This window comes from Tiliqua scincoides, chromosome 1 (genome assembly GCF_035046505.1).
Source record: "Tiliqua scincoides isolate rTilSci1 chromosome 1, rTilSci1.hap2, whole genome shotgun sequence".
In the NCBI taxonomy this organism is placed as follows: Eukaryota; Metazoa; Chordata; class Lepidosauria; order Squamata; family Scincidae; genus Tiliqua; species Tiliqua scincoides.
This window is the reverse complement of record NC_089821.1, coordinates 227,691,103-227,716,373: the sequence shown is the minus strand read 5'-3', so window position 1 is coordinate 227,716,373 and position 25,271 is coordinate 227,691,103. Positions and strand designations below refer to the sequence as shown.

The following is a 25,271-nucleotide window of genomic DNA, read 5'->3' as shown; positions in this document are numbered from 1 at the left end:
ATCTTAGTACTTTTCAATAATACCATCCTGTTATATACGTATTATTCAATGTGTGATTTCATGCAGAATGGACTGAAACAAACCATGTTGAAATATCTCTTTTCTATCAAAAGTTATAGCCAAAACCAGTGGGTTGGGGCAATGGTGCATCACCACGCCCACTGCCAGGGGCACTGTCCTGCCCACTACACGGGAGGAGGTCCATCATGGGGGTGGCATGCTGGCCTACCACACCGGGTGACGCAAAACCCTAGTGACGCCACTGGTTTAAGGTCTTTATTCAAAAACCTCAAGCTAGTCCCCCAGTCTTCCCACAGCACAATATGCAGGGCAAATTATAGAAAGATCAGACATTTGCTAGAGAATGTGAGAGCAGGAATGAGTGCACAGTCCAACTATTCACACTTTGTAATCCAAGTCAGAGGCAGTGCAAGTGAATTCTCAGTTTGCTTGCCCTGTCTGAGGTTGCCTTTCACAAGGAGACTGAAATCTTGAGTCAGCACTAATGACACTTTTGCATATTTCACGTCTATTGATTGATTTTTATCTGGGTGTCGCATGACAGTTTTCCACCTCGAAAGAAGCCCTCAAGGTGGCCCACATTCTATTAAAAACACAAAATATAATGAACACATCATAAAACAATAAATTAAAAACAAAATAAGGCATTATTAAAAAGCAAACCATATCAACAAAAGGGGGGGAACATAACAAAAAGTGTATGCAAACAAAGAAACCTTTGGGCAAGTGGCAGAAGGTATTGCTGAGTGGCCTTTAATAAAAGAGAATTTCAAAGCCTGGGAGCCACAATTCTGAAGGCGGAGAAATACTCCTTCAGAGTGTGTTCCCCACTGATGACCAAAATGGGACACAGATTCTTGTGAGGAGAGGTGACACTTCAAATATCTTGATCCCAGGCTGTTTAAGGCTTTCAAAATTATAACCAACTCCTTGAACTGAAACCAGAAATACGCTAGTAACCAATGGAACAGAGGTAAGATAGAGGTTATATGTTCCCATGCACAAGCCCTCACTAGGACGCACGGCACACCATTTTGGACCAGCTGTAGCTTCCAGATGACTTTCAAGGGTAGCACCATGTAGCCTGCATTGCAATAATCCAGTCTTGCATTATCAATATACTGGGAGAACGGCCTTCCCAGAGAGCCCTGGATCCCGCTCCCACCTGCTTGTCTAGCAGCAGGCCTGGGTCCAGAAGCATTCCCAAACTACAGGCCTGATCTCTTGTGGGGAGTACTCCTCCATCATAAACCCATTGACCACTCAGCTCCAGGTCAGCTTTCCCACTGGCTAAAAACACCTCCATCTATATCACACCTTTTTCTCCCAATCTCCTATTATTCCCCATTCCCCTGAAAGTCTCCATGCCCTATCCCAAGTCACTGCCAAGGTTCCCCTGATCTTTAGCTATAGCTTTTCAGGGTACTTGGGGTTCGGGGCACTCTGGTACTCAGGGTACTCTAGCAATGAGTGGAGTGGGGAAGAATGTCTTTCACTCATACCAGGTGCACAAGCATAACTCCAGGTGTTACCCTTTCTCGGGCAGCCTCACAGACTATGGCTCCAATCCTATGCACTCTTACCTGGGAGTAAGCCCCATTGACTAAAATGGGACTTCTGAGTAGATATGCATATGATTGAGCTGTAAGGCTCCTGAAACTGCAGTAAACCTCTTATGTTGTGATTTGAAGAGTGTGGTTTTTTGGGTAACTGAATTGAACTATTCCACCTGTTTATTACATCTCATATGGTCTACTCTCAGGACTGACTCTTTTCTTACTATGTCATCTTACTCTGGGTAAGTCAAATTCCTTATCTGATTACTTACCTGTTGGGAATTTAGACTGAATTAACATTGGTAAAACTTTGAAAATTTAGATTAAGTGACATACTCAAAAAAATATATTAAAATCTCACTGTATTCAGAAAGTGTCTGTTTTTCCTTAGTAACTGACACTTTTAAAAAGATAGTGCCCTTTTTGTTCTTTTATATCGGCTTTATAATTTCAAAAGTGCTTTTTAATATAGTCCTTTCAAACAAAAGTAAAACTCATTTCTTTTTCCTCTTTGAGTAACAAAGGATCTTCCAGTTCTTTCATCATTTACAACCACTCATTTTTCATTTTGATAATATGATTATCGGCTCAGCTCTGCAGCTATTCTCAGAACCATTGTTACCTTCTTAGAGGTAAATCTGCCCAGGTGCTCAGGGGAAAAGAAAAGCCATCTAATCTAGGGCAATTTGAAAAGCAGATGCTATTTTTATGAGTATTTGCATTAGAGGCAAAAAAAAAAAAAAAAGTCTGCACATTTTGGAGATTTTGCAGAGGTTACTGAAAAGGGGGCAGAAATGTTCACCTAGAATTCGATGGCCAAACTAGATTTGGAAGAAGCACAAGCAGCCTCCCAAGTTTAACTTGTTTGTCTGACATAGAAATCCAGTTGCCAGAAGTATTTAAATCTGAGAGAAGCACTGATGGGGGATACTTAATCCTTTCCCTCAGACCATTTTTCTGCTCCGTTTCCACCCTCAACTGAACTCCTCCATGCAGGTGAAAAATATATGGTCACTAGTGTCTTTTCCCCACTGATGGGAAAGCAGCTGGAGAACAATTTTGATCAGCAAGACACAGAAGGGTTGACACAAGACACAGAAAGGAGGTTTGGCAACAACAGTCGGGTTGCCAAAAGCTAAGGTTACCTATCCAGATCTGCTAAGGGGAAGCTTGCATTGTTGCAAGGATCGCAAGGCTAGTGTGTCAAGATACACTGATCAAAGATGGGGAGAGGCAGAACAGGGTTGGATAGGCAAACTCAGCATTAGGTGGATACAGGAAGGGAAGCAAAACAAGGGAAGAGATTGCTTTTTCAGGGAAAAGTTTCTTGGAGAGCTATTCAGCAGGTGCTTGAGCTGTGGTGTGGAGTAGCATTCCAAAGCTGGGTAGAAGAAAGTCGGAGGGAAAAGCTAGAAAGAGAAGAGAAAGGTTTGATCCTTATCCTAGGTGCCAACTGGCACAGTGCTTCTTGGGTAGCAGAGGGAATTGGTGTGCTTCATGCAACACCAACAAGTGCACAAGCAATCCACAAAGGGAAGCAGGAACTGTGACAGTAGACAGGTGGACAGCAACAGGAAGCACAGGCATCAGGTAACATGAGGGCTCAAATCCCCAGTGGGCAACACTCGAGCTATTATGAGGGGAGCTCATCAAGGATCATTCCTTTTGTGCCTTGATGGCCCATCCCCAGTTTGAGATGGGTGCCCTCTACTGTTTTGTCCCAAAGGAGGATGCAGTGGAAGACTCTTGATTGCTGGAGAGGTCTGTGCCTCAATTAACATACAATCCAAGACTGAATTTGCAAGGAAACTGGTGAGACAAGTTGAGGCACTTGTTTTGTGATTACTAATGATCAGGTAGCCCTCAAAGTCAATAAGCTCCCAGGATATGGCATTGTTTGCAAGTTTGAATTTGTTAAACGGGCAACATGCAGCTGGTCACAGCATTTGCCAAAGGCAAGGCTGCTCCTAAGCCAGCCAGCATGGGGGTGAGGGGTGCTCAGATGAACCAAAGTTAAGCCTTTCCCTAAAGGCTTGTGGAACCTGATCATCCCAAGCAAGATGGCACAATGATGGTCTGGGTCAAACTTATGCATGGCATGCACCTAGACCATGCACACAAGTATACAGACATGTCAGGCAACAAAAAAGCCAATTAGGAGGAAGCAAGCTGAGCCCTGTAGGGAGGGAATTCCACTATTTGGAATTGGTGTCACTACTGAAGAGATACTAAGGGCACAATTCGAACCCACTTTCCAGCACCAATATAAGGGCAAAACAGCTTCTAGGTAAGGAAACAAACATTCCCTTACTCTGAAGAGGGCACCGTGAGTGCCCCCCAACTTTAGGGTGCAGCACACGTCCCATTGGCACAGCTTTGCCAGTGCAGGAAAGTGGGTTAGGATTTGGGCCTAACTCATGCAATTAACTATCATACTTCAGAAGACTAGCAGGGAGGGCAGGGAAGACACACAAAGCAGGACTTCTGGAAATGACCTTAGTGTGCCTGTAGGTTCATAAGAAAGAAGACGGTGCTGCTGGTCCCAGGCCACCATATTCTTTTAAGGATAAAAACCAGCACCTTGAATTGAACCCAGAGACCAACTGGGAGCCCGCGAGATTGCTGCAGAATGGAATAAATAAATAAATATCCTTTATAAATTCCCTCTAAATATCCTTTATAGGATAGGCATACTCCCATTGAACAGGCATTTCACTGTCACACATGCTCCGTAGAAAAAATAATCATGATCCGTTTTACAAAGAGATGAGCTTGTTAATTAAAATTAAAATGGCCAGCTAGTACAGCTAGTAGGTATTTCTATACCATCAATTCCCTAATAGTGACTGGTACATGGAAAACTTGCCATGCCATAGCTGTGGGGTCCCCATTTCAACACATTTCTTCCAAACAATAAGCTTCTGTCAGGTTGCCACTCTATCAAATTCGTCAACTGCATCTTGTTTTTTTGTGCTACAGGACAAGATGACACATTGTATAAAGGTCAAGTGGAAAAATGTCCCTTCCACTACATCATCACCCTCAACTGGTAAAGGTCATTCTGCCCAACAGCTGCTTTAGAAAAAGAAAGTCTGCATGATGAGGAAACTATAAAGACCTTTGGTTTCGACTAATGTTTGTTCAGAAGCAAGTTAACATTTCTTTTTCATGCAGTAAATTTCACTAAGGGTCCAATCCTATCCAACTTTCCAGCTCCAGTGCAGCCACAATCCAGCCCCAAGGCAAGGGAACAAACATTCTCTTACTTTGAGGTGGCCTCTGTGATTGCCCAGCTTACCCACCAGAGGATACACCCCACTGACACGGGAGCATCAGTGCTGGAAAGCTGGATACGACTGGCTCCTAAAGCTCCACAGAATCAATTGCACCTATGGTATGCAATATTTCAAGAACTACATCTGCTGGTTTATCAAGCAAAGATTCTCATTACTCAATGGTCTCTCTCTCTCTCTCTCTCTCACACACACACACACACACACACACACACACACAAATGTATTGCCAGATATTGAGAAGACCACTCAGTCCTTCCCCTGCACACATGGCAATGTGCAGAGTTCTATGCATATAATCAGGTCTTTGGTGTACAATTTGGGTGGAGGGGTGTAGTTCACCGGTACAGGAATCTCAGTGCAACTCAGAGCCCCACAGGTCAGAGGGGCTGGATGTGAAAAGAGCTAGATGTTTATTTTGCATGAAGTTGCATTCTTAAAATGACTGCAAAAGGATTTACAGCCTGAAATCTTTGCAGCCCATTTGCAAATTAAATTAGTATTTTAAGGATAACATTTCCAATTTCCTTTTTCTTCCTCCAGCAATTTTGATTTGGATTTTGTCATTATGTTTGCATCCAAACATCCAGCCATTTGGTACTTGTGTAATAAATGCATCAAATGTACAAGAATTCCAATTGTGTTTAGTCATCTGGTCTTAAACCTGGGCCAAATTAAGAAGATCCTATATATGTTTTGCATGAAGTCACGAAAGTAATTTCTAAATGTATGCTCCCAAACAAACAGTATTAAGGACCATCTCACATAAGAACATAAGAACAGCCCCACTGGATCAGGCCATAGGCCCATCTAGTCCAGCTTCCTGTATCTCACAGCGGCCCACCAAATGCCCCAGGGAGCACACCAGATAACAAGAGACCTCATCCTGGTGCCCTCCCTTGCATCTGGCCTTCTGACATAACCCATTTCTAAAATCAGGAGGTTGTGCACCAAAATCAGTCTAGAGATTAACTGGTAAGAGCATAAATAAATCTTACAATTATCTCTTATAGTATCAACCCTGATGTAGTTATAAAGTATGCTGCGTAGTTATAATACAAAATGTTTATAAAGACCAACAAAAACACCCAAGAACTTTATCATTTTAGTTCAACTCTGTCTTAATTGTGGAGGTTACAAATCTAAACACACTTACAAGGGAGTAAGCCACGTTAAACATTGTAAACACTGTGGAACTTTCTTCCAAGTGAACATAGCTAGGATTGTTCTGTAAATCTTTTACAAAACACTATCCCCACAAAAAATACATCGCAATACAGCGCAATCCAGGTCTCTCAAAGCGGGGCGAAATGGCAGCTATGCCAGAGTTAGCAGAGTTAGTTGAACAACTTAAGAATAGGCAGCACTGAATAGGCCTGAGCCACCCCACTGGTGTTGTATCTGGATTTTCAGTCACCAACAGAGATGAGTACTCCACCAAGTAGCAGAGGGGCAGGGCTGGACAGTGGGAGGGCAAAACAGAGGCAGGGTGGGGTGTTTCTGGCCAGGGAGAGGTTAGAAATGGGGGTGAGACAGGCCCCAGAGGGGTGGGATCCAGAGGACACCTCTGCCATATCCTAATCCCCCTTCCGGGTCTGACCCCACGGTGCCAGCATAGGTTAGGATTGGGCTATGGATCTGTTAGTTTGGTGTTCATGTTTCCAAATCCGCCACCAGCATTTAATTCTGTAGTATTACAGAAATACTCCCTGACCCATCCCTTTTCCATGGGAGTTTATCAGAAAAACAGTTCCTGGAAATCTAAAAATGAATGTCAGTGAATAAATATAGAATTTTTCCTATCAACAAAACTCATTCTGGGTATAAGACAACTATTATAGCAGGAGGTTTAGCTCTCTGACAAATGTTTATAATAAGGTCCAGTTAATTAAGTGTTCAAAGAGGCTCATTCCTGGCAACACCGAGGTGCTGTCAAACTAGAAACGGTTAGGAAAAGCTGCCATTCTCCATCCTCATGACAGCCTGGTGGATTGGTTCATTTGATTAGGCAGTGGAATATCATGCATGCAGGTCCAGCTTCTGCAAGATTAAAAACCTTTTTTTCCCCTCTCACCATTTTACCAAGGCAGGACAGGGAATGGAATTTTCATGATAGTCTCAGATTTTAGGGATCTCATATAATTGCATTTGCAGAATTTCCCTAGAGACATGGGAACAGGGAGGGAGCAGGTTATAACAGTAGCATAGTCTCTCCAGCAAGCCACTAATTCTTATTCTTACTACAGAATCAAAATTTACTTTGGAAGATAATTAAATAAAATGCATTCTCAAATAAGGAAAATTTCCCCTGGGGCAACATTTTCAAACTTAGGTACTCTGAGGTGGCTACTACAATACCTAATTAGAAACTGTAATTCCTCATTATATGAGCTGAACTCATTCCACAAACTGCTCACAAGGCAAAATTTTATACAGTGAGCATGGTTTTCCCTGTATGATCCCAGGTCATAATTTCCTTTTGGTTCCAAAGGCCAAAAATTCACTCCCAAAGCCCAAAAACTGACCCAAATAGAGCACAGAACAATACCTAATTATGAAAACAATACAATTCCTTGTCAACTATTCATGTAATTACCTTAAAGCACTCTAGTGTAGCAATGGAACTACTAGTTAACACTCATGAAACATTCAATAATTTGGTTGTCTATGACAGGGGTGCCCAAACCCCGGCCTAGAGGTCATTTGTGGCCATCGGGAACCCCCAATCCAGCCCTTGGGGAGCCCTCAGTCTCCAAAGATCTTCTGGCCTGCCAGAGACTTGTTGGAGCCCGTGCTGACATGACGCGACATGACATGACATGATGTGACATGAGAGCCAACTGTTCAACCTCTTGCGTGAGCTGCAGGCCTATTTGCTGTTTCACCTATGTGAAGTAGCAACGGCAGCAAAGGAAAGTTTGGACACCACTGGTCTACGGCAATGCAGTGGCCGGTTTCAGTTTCCAGTGAGTGCAAGACCAATATATGCAGTAAACAGTATAACATTCAGTTCCCATGTGCTATGAGGGAAGCATGCTGGGGCTTCAAGACTTCTCATATCTTCTTGAGCACCAGCGTGAGTTCCCAGTACGTTTCCCTTGTACTACAGGTAAACTCCACATCGCACTTAGTGTGTTTTAGAAACTTAAGGAAGAGAGCTTCTAGGACCAACATCTTCTTCTCTCAATTCTTACACAGGCATATATGCTTACCCCAAGTCTTTCCTATATGCTTACCCCAAGTCTTTCCTAGTTAGCACTTTGGCTGACCAAGCCTTATGGGACCGGGAGGCAAATTTTTCTTTAAGTCAAAGAAGCAGGTAGGTTTGTTAAATCCGAAGAAATAAAAAGTGTATTGGAATCAAATGAGGAAAAGTAAATTTAAGACAGACACACCCAATCAAATTCTATATGAGAGCGACAGACAAGATTCAAAAGAAATTAACAATAGTTTCTCACTATAGGCGTGCCCCCTTATCTGTGGGGGTTTCGTTCTGGAATCCGCCACAGATACCTGAAACCATGGATATAGGCAAACACCCATCCCCACAGTTCCAGTCCCCCTACCAGGTGAGAGGAGCAGGCCAGAGGGCTCCTCTCGCCTCCAGAGGGGCCTTTGAGCACAGCAGAGGCTGAGGACCTCTGTGCCTGACCTATGTCAAGCTCTAAAGTGAAAAAAAAATGCAAATTCTCTTTTCACTGAGAAACTGGAAGTGATGTTTTTAATGTTTTATAAGTCATTAGGAGACCGTCTAGGGCTTGCCCAGGCTTCCCAATGCCTTATAAGGCATTAAAAACATCACTTCCAGTTTCTTTGTGAATCCTGAAGTTGCGTTTTTTTCACTTTAGAGTTAAGTCTGAGCTCAGTGGAGGCGGGGGATTGACATCTCTGGCCGCTGAGCTCACAGGCCACTCCAGAGGCAAGGGGAGTGGATCTCCTCTCACCTCCATAGTAGGTGAGTGCAGGAGTGCCAGACCCGATCCGCGGATAAATGAATCTGTGGTTATGGGGTTATGGGGTTATGTGGTTATGGGGTTATGGGGTTATGTGGTTATGGGGTTATGAATATGTGGTTATGCGTCCTGAGTACACTTCTGTACTGCAGCGAGTCATGGACTCTTTGCTCACAACAGGAGAGGAAACTGAGCGCTTTCCACATGCGCTGCCTCCGACGCATCCTCGGCATCACCTGGCAGGACAAAGTTCCAAACAACACAGTCCTGGAACATGCTGGAATCCCTAGCATGTATTCACTGCTGAAACAGAGACGCCTGCGTTGGCTTGGTCATGTCGTGAGAATGGATGATGGCCGGATCCCAAAGGATCTCCTCTATGGAGAACTCGTGCAAGGAAAGCACCCTACAGGTAGACCACAGCTGCGATACAAGGACATCTGCAAGAGGGATCTGAAGGCCTTAGGGATGGACCTCAACAAGTGGGAAACCCTGGCCTCTGAGCGGCCCGCTTGGAGGCAGGCTGTGCAGCATGGCCTTTCCCAGTTTGAAGAGACACTTTGCCAACAGTCTGAGGCTAAGAGGCAAAGAAGGAAGGCCCATAGCCAGGGAGACAGACCAGGGACAGACTGCACTTGCTCCCGGTGTGGAAGGGATTGTCACTCCCGGATTGGCCATTTCAGCCACACTAGACGCTGTGCCAGAACCACCTTTCAGAGCGCGATAGCATAGTCTTTCGAGACTGAAGGTTGCCAATACCCCGGTTATGGGGGCCCCCTGTACATTTCCCTGTCTGCTATAGACAACTTACAAATTCAGTGTCCTGAAGCATCCTCGACCAAAGAGACAGCTTAGAAAATTACCTTGTCCCAACTAGACATTCCTCAGCATTCCTCATTACTGGATTGGCATCTCACACCTTTAGCTCAGCTGGTTTGCTCTCATTTATCTCATATGAAGGAGAGTAGCCCCTCAAACTCCATTGGCTGGTTTGAAACTAACAGATGTTCAAATTTCTCACTCCTGAGTCAGGTGAGCTGACTGGAACAAGCACTAGCTAAGAGCTAAACCCAGTGGGGATTCAGTAAGGCTTCAGTCAAAGCATTTGCTTCTCAGGGATACCAGACGGTCATAACGTTTGTTACCTGTAATATATGACCCAGATGTCTGGAAAGAATGAAGGATGTGACAGGCTGAGTCCTAGGTGAGTCTCAGCATACATAGAGAGCTGTCATTTAGGGACCCAAGGGGGGAGTCTTCAGGAGATATGCTTGTTCAAGACAACAGGTAAATCCCATTCCATTTCAATAGGGCGTAAACAAGGATTTGCCCTGGGCAATTGTGCCATTCAAGTTGAGATTCAGCTCATCAGAATGCAAAAAGGCAACCATCTTTGCCATCCATATGTACACCTCATTGCCTCATGTGGCATAAGAATACATTCAACTGCATGCAAGTATTTACAGAACGACATAACAAGTTCTAAAAAGACAGGAGGTGCTGTTTCAAGTCATATTACAGGTCACTCCAGGAGCCTGCCTAAAGCATAATAAGTTCAGAATGCTCAATATTTAAAAAAAAATAGCAAGGAAAACAATACATGCAATTAAACTAGCCTGTGGGATATGCTATACTGTACCAGTGAGAGTAGTTTTATTCTAAAGCCCTTGAGGCAACAAGCTGACTAAATAATGAACTGCAAATATCCAAAGATGCAAAACAGATCAAAGAATCCAAGCAATCTAGGGGGGAAAAAAGACATAAAGCCAAAGTAATTAACTTTCCTGTGGCAAAGTAGTCCAAAACATAACAAAAATAATAAATCATTTTCAGTTACAGCTATCATCTAGTTACTTATTGGTCTCATCTCCAAGGGTATAACAATGTAGCCTCGCAAGTAAATTTGTGTTGCAAACCTGAGTCCTGAGATTTCCCTTGCTTGGAACTGACATTCAGTTATTAGGAGAAATTTGACGAATGCATAAGCAAGCAATCTCTGGCAACTTATTTTAAAATCTGCTTAATCACCAGCATTTCCAATGATTATTCAGTTAGGGCACAATCCTGACCAGGTCTACTCAGAAGTAAGTCCTAGTTTGTTCAATGGGGCTTACTCTCAGGAAAGTGTGGTTAGGATTGCAGCCTGACAGCTCAAGCCTATGCACTTCTACTCAGAAGTCAGTCCTATGAGAGTCAATAGGGCTTACTCACAGGAAAGTGTGGATAGGATTGGGCTGTGAGTCAGTTAAAAAAAGGGTAATTACTAAAAAACCTACATCTAATTGAAATGCATGTGTACATTGCCAAAATCTCTACTTTTTAAGATACTGAATGACACATGAGAGAATATACAGTGCAATAATTTAGGTTGTCAATTTATAGTAAACAAACACTAATTTTTAGGAAATATTAAAGATGGCCTCTCCTTGTCATTTACACTTTACAGTAGCATACCAGAACCAAATTATCTTTGAACAAAGTCTTTTTTTAATAAAGAAAATGTAATTAATTAGACCTCTATTTTCCTGGATAGGATTCTTAACAAGACACCTGACGGTGATCATTTCACTTTTCAGAATTCTTTACTATACTTTCCTTTTACAAGAGTTAAGTTTATACCTTGTATCAAAGATCTTCAAGTAATCCTTGATCTACAGTGTGAAAGATTTTAATTCAGTTTCTTTTTCATCATTTCTTTGAGTTGCAAACCAGAATTTATACTTCTCCCCAGATTCAGTAAAAACCCAAGACCTTATCCTACAAAGTGATCTCCTATAATCCTACATACAGTTACCTTGCAGTAAGTCCCATTATACTCTATGAGGCTTACTTCTGAGTAGATATGCAAAAGTTTGCACTGTAAGTTTCATTAATACTGAAGGGTACTCAGTTTCCTATGAGAGCAAACTCACTTTATTACCCAATAAACTACATTCTCTCTGTAAGTTCTTTTGGTTTGGTACATTCCTTCAAAAGTGGGTTTTTCCAGCTTTGTTGGATGATAAGAGTGCATGCCAGCAAACCTCTATTTATATACACAGTGGGCACTAGATAACTTTTCAATACATTTATTCTGTATTTTAATGTATTGTTAGCCACCTTGGGTGCCCTTTGGAGAGAAAAGTAGAGTATAAATCTAATAAATAAATAAATAAAAATAGACCATCCACAGCAAACATACCCTATCTATGAATCCACTACGTAAGCATAACTAATGCCTAGCAGGACACTAGAGTGATGGTGTAGAGCAGAGTATTCAAACTGGGGCATTGCAATGTCCCAGTTGACAGCCCTAGACTTTGCCCCCTTAAGCAACGGGGCAGGGGGAAGGCAGTGATGTGATCCCCAGGATTGCGTCGGTAAGGAGGGCTGCAGGGACTGGGATGCACTCACCAGTCCCAGCAGCAGACTTCTTGGGGTGCAGGGAGCCCTGCACAGGTGCCTGCAGGGCTCCCCAGTCTTCCAAAAGTGAAAGTGGAGCGATCGCGCTTCACTTCCAGTTTTGCGGAAATGGAGCACCATCGCTCCACTTTCACTTTTTAAGCTGCAGGGAATCCTGCAGGCGCTCATGCAGGGCTCCCCGCACCCCAGGAAGGCTGCTGCAGGGACAGGTGAGTGCATCCCAGTCCCTGCAGCCCCCCTTAGCCCCCCTTCCTCCCGCCCCTGCAGCCTCCCGCTGCCTCCCCTGCAAGGACTTACTGCGGTCTTCAAACTCCCTGAGAGTTTGAAAACCGCAGGTGTAGAGCCTGAGGTTCTCAGCCCGGGGCACCACAATGCCCCAGCCTAAGATGCTCAGTTTCTGGCCCCTTAAGGGGCAGGGGAAGGGGAAAGGCAACAATGTGATTCCCAAGATCACGCTGCTAACAGAGGCGAAGGAGAGATTTTTTACTTACAGGGGGACGTCCCGGGTTCCAGGAGGTGTGGAGAGCCATGCAGAGCCCTCCGCAGGGCTCCTCAAGTTGTAGAATAATAATAAGTGATCTTCTGGTTTTGTGATCATGATATGTCGACCCTGCCTGTATGCCACCCCCATACACACACAAATGTTTTGCAAGAGACAATAAAGAAACTAGCTATTCCAAGCCAGAAGGCACCATGCCAAGTAGATGATAGCTAACCCATCCTTACTTTGTCACAGGTATGAGGAGAGGGGGAAATAAGCAATTTTGTTAGCAAAGAAAAGTTTTCACTTTGCTTTAGATTTTAAATTGGCAATACGTACGTATTTTTTGTTACAAAAATAGTATCACAGATGATCAAAAAATAAAGACATTGAAGGGGGATCCAAAGACTTTATGATCAACAGTGTCAAACACAGCAGACAATCAAGAAGAATGAAGTCTAGTTTTGGCCAGGGAGGCACGAGTTAAACCAACTCCAGTTTTACAAATTAATTAAGCACTGGTTATCAGGATTTGTTGACAAGCGATACCACTGGGCAGAACTATTCTTCAGAATTCTCCGATTCAATTATGGACTTTAGATTACTTTTTGCAAATGATGAGATTTCAATTTAAAATAACTGCAAAACTCTATAGCAGTTACAAAGCACAGCTAATTTGTGCCGAAACAGATTTCATTGATTTTTGCATATTTTTCTACATTTAAATAGCTGAACACATCTATAGAGGATTGTTCTATGCATTTGGAACATCTGTTTTGAGACATCCATATCCTCAATAGATCCTTGGCTTAGCAGTTTGCAGCTCTGCAAATCCACAAGCAAATTTTCAGATTTGCTCCATGAGGAAAGACTTCTGAAACTACAACAGTGCTTCATTTATGACAAGGCTTGGGGAATGTGCCAGAAGTTCACACAGTCAGAAATCTGGATAAACAGAAATGTATGCTACCGCAGGTTGCATGAACATCAAGTCTACAAGAAATATGCAAGTAAATTCAGTTTACAGGAAAATCAGGCAAAAGAAAGTTATTCAGAACGTATAGTATACAAATTCATGCACATATATTGCTTGGTTTCTTGAATAGCATACAGTTTGACCCTGACATTTACCATTCTCTCTGCTCTCAATACCACAATGAACATAAGACATTCAAAGTTATCCATAAATACAATACGAAGTGTTGAAATATGCTTCTACTAAGGTTTCAATACTTAATAAGAGTGAACCTCTCATTCCTTCTTTCCCAAGTCAAACTACAGCTGTCCTTCAAATAGTAATCTGTCATGATGCCAGCTGTAAACAGTCATGAGAGGAAGAAGAGGTGACCAGTCAGGGAAGACAGCAGTCTAGCAGCTATTGTGCTGGATCCGGGTTCCACAGTGAGTTTGTCAGCAGGAGCCCCTTGAGTCAGAAATCCCCAAAACCAGACCCCTGGTGGCATCACACCTTTATTTTCCAGAGGTACCATTTCCCTACGCGTGAGGGGCCATTATCTTCCCTACATCACATGCAACACACCAGGTGGACATTTACTGGGGCATCAGGGGGAGAGAACCTAGAGTTCAGGCCAGAGGAGTAAAAATTTAAGGCTCTTCACTTAAACAACGGATGGAAAGAATCACTGATCAAATATGGTCAGTGTCTTGGGCAAGGTAAGGAGGACTGTTGGCAAAGTGGTCAAGGAAGTAAAAGACAAGCTAAAAATAAATGCAAACCATGATACAAATAACTGGGTACAATTCCTACTTTACTAATCCCTACAAATTACTCATGCTATTCTAGCATTCTGGTCCTTACTCGCAAGATGAGTGGGTAAGCCTCTGTGAAGCAGTAGCTATTTCCAACAATGGTCCTGGGCAATACACACACACGTATCCTTGACTTAAAAAAAACCTGAGGTGGATGATGTCATAAATCTACCCAGTTGGCTGGTTCCGGCATCCCTACTGGCTCTTTCACCTGGTTAGGTGGGCTTGAATGCCCAAGCAACTGGTGCATGCCAATCCCAGCAGCTGGGCTGGCTGGGACTATTGTTCTTGGTGAAGCCAGTTGAGAAGACAATAAAGCCACAATGTTGGTTGTTACCTGACTGGCCATGTTGGCTTCCTGCCATGCCATTTCAAGGGGTTTCCGGGAAGAATCTCAGGACAAGAACTACTGCATCCGGATGGCTCAGAAGCCTCTTTAGGTTGCTCTCTTTCTGAGATAAATTACAGTATCTTAGAAGCCTCAAAGGAGCTAGAAGAATCCAAAGTAGCAATGCATGGGCCAAAAACAGGGGAAAAATCAGAGGTGTTCACTACAAATGACTTGTCCAGGAAGATGAATGGTTTTCACTCACATGGATTTACATGTGAAGGTGAATGATTTTCCACATGTGAAGCACACAATAAAAGAAAGAGACCAGAATTGTTTTGCCTATACTCTGAACCAGTGGTTCTCACACATTTAGCACCGGGACCCACTTTTTAGAATAAGAATCTGTCAGACCCACCTGAAGTGATGTCATGACCAGAAGTGACACCATCAAGCAGGTAAACTTTTAACAATCCTAGACTGTAAGCCTACTCACACTTACCCAGGCTTAAGTCCCATTGACTATCATTGTTAAAAGCATATACATAGTCACCTGTTCGAAGTACAGATCCGTAAGATTTCCCCAAATGCAGTCACATACCATGGTAGCATCAAGTCTAATATATAAAAAATAAAATATTGAAATGGAGGACCCACCTGAAATTGGCTCGTGACCCACCTAGTTTGAGAAACACTGCACTGAACTATACAAAGGACATCCCAATTACAGCTAACTAGGATACAAGCAAAACTGATTTGCTTGATTAGTCTTTTTTTTTTTTTTAATCTGAAAAGAGAGGGGAAAGGGGGAAGATAGAGAAAAAGGGCGCAGTGCTTTTCAGCAGTGACATAAGAGAAATGCAGCTCTGAGGTAAGAGAACAAACATTCCCTTACTTTGAGGAGGCCTCCGTGAGTGACACCCAACTGCAGGATGCAGCACATGTCCCATTAGCACCGCTATACCAGTGCTGGAAACTTCTGACATGGGGTTAGGATTGTGCCCAAAAGAGTTCAAAATATGGCAATATTGGCACAAAAATTTAGATATACAGGTTCTGATCGTATATACAGAACACTACAAATAAAAGTGAAAGAAATTGAAATTATATATTTAAAATATATTGGACAGGAGCTCCTATAACCTTGCAGTTTTGTGAAAATGGTAATAAAGCTGTCAACTTTTACTTTGGAGACAGGCAGATAAGAAGGCAAAGGAAGCCTCTCAACAATGAAGCTAGCTAGCACACCTGCCTCTAAATCATGCCCTTTTCACACCTACGTATGCCCAGAGCCTGAAGAAAATGAAAAGAAATGAAAAGAAAATAAAGCGCAGCCTGCAAAAAAATTCCATACGAACCACCAAGCTGCTATAAGAAAGTGCTTCTACTGTACCTCCCATAGATATCATCCTTTAAAAAACAAACCAAAAAAAAGCCCCATGAAAATCAGATCTCAGCAGCAAGTTTAACCTTGGAGCTGTCAAGATCCATCATGAATAATGAGCCGTGACAACACTGCAACGTCCTCGGACAACAGAATAACTTCTCCTCAATGCTACGTAAGGAAAAATGTTGTTGTTGCTTTCCTATGACATTCCACCTGCTAGGAAAATATACGGTAATGTGGCCATCAAGAGGAAGTTACACGTAAGTACAAAGACAAATGAGACATTCCATAACATTTCATCACATAGCCTGTAAATTGGGTAACAAACTGTGTAATAAATCCTAACACAAAAAACATGTTATGCTGAAAATTAAAGCCAAGATTGGAACAATCTATATCCCAATATGCACTCAACCACATATATCATAGTCAGTGGGAAAACATCTGCATATGAAAACATGCATTTGTATTTAAAATAAGCAAAGTCTGGGGAAAAGGTCTGAGACCACTATGGATATATGTGATAATGGGTTTTGGGGACAATCCAGAAGGATCATGTGCAATTCTCTTTCATTTCAGTGAGTTTTATCAAGGAGAAAATTGTAGTAAACCAGGCACTGTGTGTTTACTGAAAATAACAACATGTATTTTAAAAAACAGATCAGGTACTGTTGCCTAAGCAGCCAAAATAGCTATTAAAATAATCTATATCTGAGGCACATACACTGGCTTCAAATAAATTTACAAAGTTCATGTCCATCCAAGTAATTTAACATTCTCTGGTGTAAATTTTGGTGGCATATTTTCCCAATACAAAATCATATACTGCAGGTATAAGACTCTGAGGTCACCAGTAGGCAAGAAAAGGACACAGTGACGGACATGCATTCTGTGCCTTCATTTATTGGCATTAGGCACTCATTTAATTGGTGTTTAAATATCTTATTCTTTACAGCATGCCAAATCGTACAAAAATTATAGGGGGGAAAACTGCATTAAAGCAGTAGTCACTCTTGTGAAGCTCCTGATAATATCGATTTTCTATAAAATCTATATAACTTGCAGTTGTTCGCTAAAGATGCAATCTATCACTTCAATGGACCTTGCAAGGCCGTGGTTTACATCCTAAGCGAACTGTTCATTTTAAATAAAACAATTCAAAAATCACTTTTAACTACAGCAAGTTTTTTTTTTCTTTCCAAGGCCTCATCATCTCAACTTCACATGAAATGTCACTGACCAAGGAGTTGACACAGCCACATTCAATCCATCCAGGCACTGATGGTCCCTGATTAACATTCCAAATTCTGGCAGTAAGGTGGGGTGCTTTTGTTTTGTTTGGGGGAGAGAAAGTGCCTCATTTTAAAAGCTGCCATTTTTCTCTTTACCAAATTAGAAAATGTCCTTCCTCCCAGGAATTTCTCCTCCTCCTTTACTGTTTTTCCTTTACCTAATTTTTATTACGTGCAAATCAATTCCATTCACCATAATAACATAAACACATTGCTAATTCTTTTTTTTTAGAGGTTCAGCCATTTGGATACATAAAACTGCCTTGTACAGAGGACTCACCACATTACCTTCAGACAAATATCTTGCCTTGCTAGCAACATTACCCCACAGATGTATGGCAGCAGTATAGCGCCATGTCAGCTGGATAGAAAGCCTACAGGTGGCAGGATACAGCTCACAGAAGTAATGCTATCCACCTAGCTTGCCCTGTAATAACTCAGGCAACAGCTGCCAACAAATCAAATCAGTCCCATACTGCCAAGTACTGCTATTACATCAACATTTCTGGGGAACTCCTTCCATTTACATCAGATTCAATGAATTAATCATTCATTATCATGGGATCTTATTACAATACATTAATAACAGCAAATGGGATCTGCTTCACCAGAAGACAAACCTCAATTAAAATTACCAAGAAAGCTAGGGACAGAAAGGGGGAAAAGAATGAATTTATCAAAATAAATTCATTACCTTCTGTTACAGCAAAGCAATCCCAAGCACGACATCATAAACACCTGAATGAATATAACCTTGTCCAGAGGGAAATATCTTCCAAAAATCCACATTCACAGTAATGAAACAATGCCTTCAGTAGCCAGGGAAAAGTCTATCAAGCTATGTACACCAAGGAGATCCCTGCTTGCTAATTAGAAACAGCAAGTCAAATTCATCAAAAGGTATTATTCTGCTGTTGTTCAAAGCACAAGCTCCAAGCAAGGAGTATTAACTAATTCCCAGTTTATTGTCCTGGGAAAGTCTCTTCCAGAAAAGTTTTATCAAAGGCAAATGCTTCCGACAGACTAGAAACGTGGAAAAAAATCTCTCCAGCGCCAGCCAAGCAAAAACAATTCATCATCTTCCTTACTCAAGAAAATGCATACCAAGATATGTGACCCAGCACCTTTGGGAGACAATGTGTGTGTGCATGTGGATTAGAGAGATGTCCAGATACAGAATAGTCCAATGTGCCAAGAGTATCTGGGAAATGAAGAGGAAATAATGAAAAGAACCTCACAACACAGAAGGATTACCAGGTGTACATCAGTTCAAGGGAATAACCACCCAGTTCTAGGAGACACATACTCCTCAATATAACACTGAAAATAAATCTAAATGAAGACATCATGAATGCTGACGAATCAGTTTTTGCAATGATTACCCATTAAAAACAATATTGAATAGATAATTGGATCTTGTAGATAAGAAGATTCGCAATCAGTCATTAATAACAAATGCATTTCTCCATTACCAAAAAGCAGAATTATTTTACCTGAACTCAGAATCGCCAAATTAATTCAGCAATCCTAATTATAGTGAATATAATTATTTGTCCTAATGCAGTAAATTAGAAAATAAATTACCAATACATCCATCTCTCAACATATTGACAAATTTTACTTTCATTGACATGGTCCTTTTTCCCTAATCAACAACTGAAATAGAGGTCTAAAATTGCTGTATTTAATCATACTAATTCAGCAGTATACTCTGATATACTATACAAAAAAAAAATGCAATCTCCATTAAGAACAGTCCTCTCTAATTGCATGGTGTCAGGTTTGTTAATAGAACACAATACGTCTGAGGGCACAGCCCCAGTCTGACCTGCAAGTCGCTAGGCAACCAGTCAGACACATACTGGTGGGCCCCTTGTCAGAGGGAGATAGCTGGGGAATTTTCTTAGATAATTCACTGGAATGGAGTCCACTCATCTTGGCTACAGCCCAGTAGGGAGGCCAGGGAAAGGATGGACATGGTCTCTCAGGCAGGTGTCATCTGGAAAGTTATACATGGAAGAAGTCCCTCTTAATTCTTTACTAAGACTGGAGGGATCTCTGTTGGCCCATGATTCCTCTCCACTGCATTAATTCTAAATTAATTAATTCCTGGCACATCCTGGAACCTTGGTGTCAACACATCACTCTACCCATGCTTGGTTGTACAGTACTGCATTGTGACAAACTGTACCGAAAAGCCACTATTCAGATCTAAGTAGCACAGCACTTCATACAAAGTAATAAAACAACTCTCCATAAAATGGGGAGGAGATGCTGTTCTGAAAACATTTTCTTCAAAAAGTAAGTTACATGCTCTCTGTTCCCAGTTAGCAATTCCTCCCATAAGCAAAATCTCCTGAACCCAGAAGATTTGTAAACACACCCCACAGATTCTCAATCCAGTTTGCAGTTTTAAGAGGAAAATGGGCTGAGGAGGTCAAAAGCAATGACCCACTGCAAAGCATACACAAAAGTATAGGTGGGAGGCAATACACTACAAAACCACAATGGATGTTGGTGAAAACACTATTTACAGGCAAGGAAGTTTTATAGCAACACCTTATATGAGAGGGCATTAGTAAGGTGAAAATTAAAGGGCATTAGTAGGGTGAAAAGTTAAAGTTGTTCTAAACCAGGGGTGCTCAATATGTCGTTCGTGAGCTACCAGTCGATCACGAGGCAAAATGAGTCGATCGCAGGCTTCTCTCCCGTCCACCCATCCCTGAGAGTGAGCCCCTGGCAGGCTTGTGAGCTCAGGGAGTGAGCCCAGGGAGCCTAGGGAGTGAGCCCAGGGAGTGAGCACCTGGCAGGCTCCTCCCTGGGAGAGGAGCCGCTGGCAGGCTTCTCTCCTGTCCACGCATCCCTGGGAGTGAGCCCCATTGACTCTACTGGGGCTGACTTACCTTTCCCCTGTTTTTGCACTGGTATGTATGGAGATCTGCCCCCCCCAACTTCCAGCTGTTGGTTCCGTGTGCAAGGGGTTTTGCACTGGTCTTGCTGTGATGTCTATACAGAGATCTTCCCTCCCCCACACCTTTCCCCTGTTTTTGCACTGGTATGTATGGAGATCTGCCCCCCCCAACTTCCAGCTGTTGGTTCTGTGTGCAAGGGGTTTTGCACTGGTCTTGCTGTGATGTCTATACAGAGATCTTCCCCTGTTTTTGCACTGGTATGTATGGAGATCTGCCCCCCCCCAACTTCCATATGTTGGTTCTGTGTGCAAGGGGTTTTGCACTGGTCTTGCTGTGATGTCTATATAGAGATCTTCCCTCCCCCACACCTTTCCCCTGTTTTTGCTCTGGTCTGTATAGAGATCTGCTCCCCCCCCCCACTTGTATTGGAATTGAGGAAGATCTGGTGAGGAGGTAGATGTGGTGTCAGCAGTGGCCCCTTTAAGGGTAAGGCCTGGACATCCAGCAGAGTGTGCTGCACAGCTGCAGCCACTTGAAGGCAATAGGGCCCTCAGGGATATGAGAGCTCCACTTATTTATGTGAGTCAGCCTTTTCCTACATGAAGATCATTAAGTCCAAGTACCATTCCACCATGATTGATGAACATTTGGAAGTGTGCTTGAGGCTGGCTGTCAGCAGCTACTGTCCGACTATGCATCCTTGGCTGATTCACTTCAGTGCAAGTCATCAAAGTAAACTCAAGTAATTACAAAAAATGTTTATAGTTAATTGTGTTGTGTTGTGCAATATTGGCTCATGCGGTTATGCAAGGTACACCAACATACATTGTACATATAAATGTTATATGTTATGATGGCGCGAACATTGTAAAAAAACTCTGGTAGATCTCTGGGCCTTGCTGGGTTTCAAAGTAGCTCTTGAGCCAAAAAAAGTGTGAGCACCCCTGTTCTAAACCAACCTCTATTTTATCATATAGGCTCCCCTCCCCCTTATCTGGAGGTTTCTTTTAAGCCCTTCCCCTTATAAAGTTTTCCCAAACATGCTCCCAAATACTTGCCCTATTATAGGAGGTCTGCAAGTTCTTTTCAGTCATCTCCTTCCTGCCCCATCAGCACCAACAAGTGATATTTTTTTCACACCACAAAAAGGATGTTTATACATAACTCGCCATTTTGCAAAAAAAGCTCTCCAAAAACTAGTATGAGGCAAGTACTTTACTGAGTCTTAAAACTTAGCTTTCCATCAGGTGGGCTTTGCTATTTTCACCCAAAGACAAAGTCATTCTGCAAACAGAGCTGAAACCGGTATGACAACAAAGGAAAAGGAAGGTCAGGAATTTAATTCTTCTTGCTGCTCTCAGTTTTCAAGATCAGAAGCTTTCCCTTGAGATGAACAATGGGGATTTCACAAAAGATCTTGAGAAGTCTGCTCATATGACAGACCTAAAACTTGACTGAGAATAGCAAAATTGAGATAGGAAAAGTAGGACAAACAGTAGAAGTTCAGAAAAATTCAGGTTAGTATTGCTTCTGCAAACTTAAGTGTGCTTTTTTAACTACATTCTGACATGAGTCCTACCTGTGTACAGCACACCATGATCATAACTAAAGACACTGCTGTGCAGCCTAGAAATACATTCAAGGCAAACATTTACACAGGCAGCTCTGGAAACTACACAACAGAGGCATGACTGATAGATATCTGGCATTACATTTCCATGAATTTTGACTCGAGTGAGACTACTGACTGCCAACAGAACAGAAGAGTGCTTGTGTGTGGAAACAGCAGATGCAGCATGGTACAAAGATCACCCTACCTATGACATCACTTCCTGATTTGGAGGAGGCGGCAGCTTCACACTGTGGCTGCCACCCCCATTCCTCCAACAGCTTCTTGGCCGACTTTCAGCCAAGCCACTGCAGGCCCCTGAGCGCAGTGCTGTACTTGGAAGTTTGCAGTGGCTCAGTGGAAGCCGAGAGTCAGCCAGAAAGCTGCTATCTCAGATGCATTTCAGTGCAAGTAAGTGTAAAGTAATACACACGGGGGCAAAAAACCCAAACTTCACATATAGGCTAATGAGGTCTGAGCCGTCTATATGACAACTCAAGAGAGAGATCTTGGGGTGGTGGTGGACAGGTCGATGAAAGTGTCAACCCAATGCGCGGCAACAGTGAAAAAGGCCAACTCCATGCTAGGGATCATTAAAAAATGGATTGAGCTAATATTATAGCTCAACAATACCCAACAGCTAATATTATAATGCCATTATACAAATTGATGGTAAAGCCACACCTGGAGTATTGTGTTCAGTTCTGGTCCCCACATCTTAAAAAGGATATAGTGGAACTCGAAAAAGGTGCAGAAGAGAGTTACCAAAATGATTACTGGGGTGGGGAACCTCCCTTACAAGGAAAGGCTGCAGTGCTTGAGATGCCTAAGGGGGGACGTGATTGAGACATACAAAATTATGCAGAGGATTGATAGAGTGGATAGAAGGATGCTCTTTTCCCTCTCACACAACACCCAAATTAGGGGACATTCACTAAAACTGAGTGTCGGGAGAGCTAGAACAGACTAAAGAAAATATTTATTTACCCAGCATGTAACTAGTCTGTGGAACTCCTTACCACAGGATGTGGTGATGGCATCCAGCTAAGATGCCTTTCAAACAGAATTGGACAGATTTTTGGAGGAAAACCTCATCACAGGTTACAAGCCATGATGGGTTTGTACAGTCTGAGATTAGCTGGTCGCTCATTATGAGGGCCGGGTAGGAATTTTTTTCTGTCATCCAAATTGGCCGTGGATGGCAGTTTTTCACCTACCCCAGACTGGCGAGGGAGAGAAGGTATATTAAGTAGTTTTCATGCATTAAAAACTGGTCACTGTGTTTAATAAAGTAGCACAAGTTCAACCCAATCTGGTGTCTTCGCTGGGAGGTGTGTGCGTAAATAGAATGCTAGATGTAGGGAGGTGGAAGCAAGATGCTAGTATCTTGTGATCTTGTGTATTCCTGAGGTATCTGGTGGGCAGCTGTGACATACAGGAAGCTGGACTAGATGGGCCCTGGGCCTGATCCAGCAGGGCTCTTTTTCTTATGCTCAGTGGCGTACCCCTTCAAGTGGTGCCCAGGACATGTGCACTACTTGCCATACCCTAGATATGCCTCTGATCTTGAGAGAGCATCTTCACAGACTTGCAAGGGTAAAGAATTTGTCTTATCGTTGGACTTCCATATCCTTTAATCCAATAATAAACTGTTTAAAATTTTTTACACTCCTGTAGGGACTAAACATAGCAAAAAATAAGAGCAAAAAATAACCCCTTTCGCCCTTTACCCTATCTCATTTACTTGAGACTTGATATTTCAAAGCCAAGCTCGCTGCTTCTGCATTATTATTCATAGGCAGTGCTTTTTTTGTAAAAAAAAAAAAAAAAAAAAAAAAGGTGTAGGAACTCACAACTTGTTAATCTTTTATTTATCCCATGCATGTCTACTCAGAAGTAAGTCCCATTATAGCCAATGGGGCTTACTCGCAGGAAAGTGTGGACAGGATTGTAGCCTGAGAGCCCAAGCCTATGCATGCCTACTCAGAAGGAAGTCCCATTATATTAAATGGGGCTTACTCCCATGGAAGTGTGGACAGGATTGTAGCCTGAGTTCCCTTGGGATTAGACTGCCAACTTTTTCCACCAGCTCTTACTCCAGTGGCGTTTATCAGCAGGGTAAGCTTCAGCAGCTGGATTTCTGCATATCAACCTGCTGCTAAAGCTTTGCACACTAGCAGCAGGTCGGTTTTGCTGGCTAGTTCACAGTAGAAACTGGTTGACCAGTAAGTGTGGGACACTGGGGCTTCAGGCTGTGATCCTAGCCACACTTTCCTGGGAGTAAGCCCCACTGACTCTAATGGGACTTACTTCTGAGTAGACATGCCTAGGATGGGGCTGTAAGGCTGCAATCCTATCCTCACTTTCCTGGGAGTAAGCCCCATTGATTATAATGGGCCATGCTTCTGAGTAGACATGCATAGGGTTGGGCTCTGAGGCTGTAATCCTACCCACACTTTCCTGGAAGTAAGCCCCATTGACTAATGGGACTTACTTCTGAGTAGACATGCCTAGGACTTGGCTGGCAACTGATGCAGGAGGCAGAGACACTGATGGGAGGGGCTGAGCTGGCAGGATGAGTCCCTCTGAAGCCTGCCCCTCTCCACCCTCTTCTCACCTGCTCGCTGCTCATGACTGCATGGCGGATGCTGGTCCCTACGCTGAGTATAATGGAAAGGGGGGGTGAAAGTGGCACGGGGTGGGTGAGCGGGATCTACAACGTCCCACTGGCCCACTGCTGGACTGTCCCAGGAGCAGCTGTGTTGAGGGAAGTCCCATTGCCCCGCAACCGTTTCTGACTCATAAAGTGCCATGATTGGCTCACCCTGCCCTGCCTCCCTCAACCCAGAGCCGAATCTCAATCGCCCAGCCGCCCGCAAACCCCAGGACTCTGACTGGCTGAGAGAGGAAATGGGCGTGTCCATGAGAAGCACCGCCCTCCATGGAATTGTGAGTACTTCGTGGGGAGAGCATTGCAGGGCAGATCACGCGCCTCTTCTCTCTCCTTGTGGTCCTGCCTGGTCTTGATTGCTGCAGGCAGTAGATTGTAGTCCTATCTAAAAGGTGCCGGAATGCCATTCCGGTGCGTTCTATTAGAAAAAAAGCCCTGTTCATAGGTATTATAGAGTCCCAGTGACTTCTGTGGAGCATGGAAGACCAACATGCAAATTTCTGTTGTCATGAAGCTCAGCTACGTGGCCTGGAGCAAGTGACACATTCACTCATTCGTTGATCTCTTCCTCACCCCTCCACACAAAAGCCCTTGGG

The 25,271-nt window shown here is 43.0% G+C and overlaps 1 protein-coding gene across 1 annotated transcript in view; it reads right to left on the bottom strand.

Moving 5' to 3' along the window:
- DISC1 (DISC1 scaffold protein) overlaps window positions 1–25,271 on the bottom strand; it is a 186,403-nt gene that overhangs the window by 131,723 nt on the left and 29,409 nt on the right. The gene's annotated exons all lie outside the window — the stretch shown is intronic.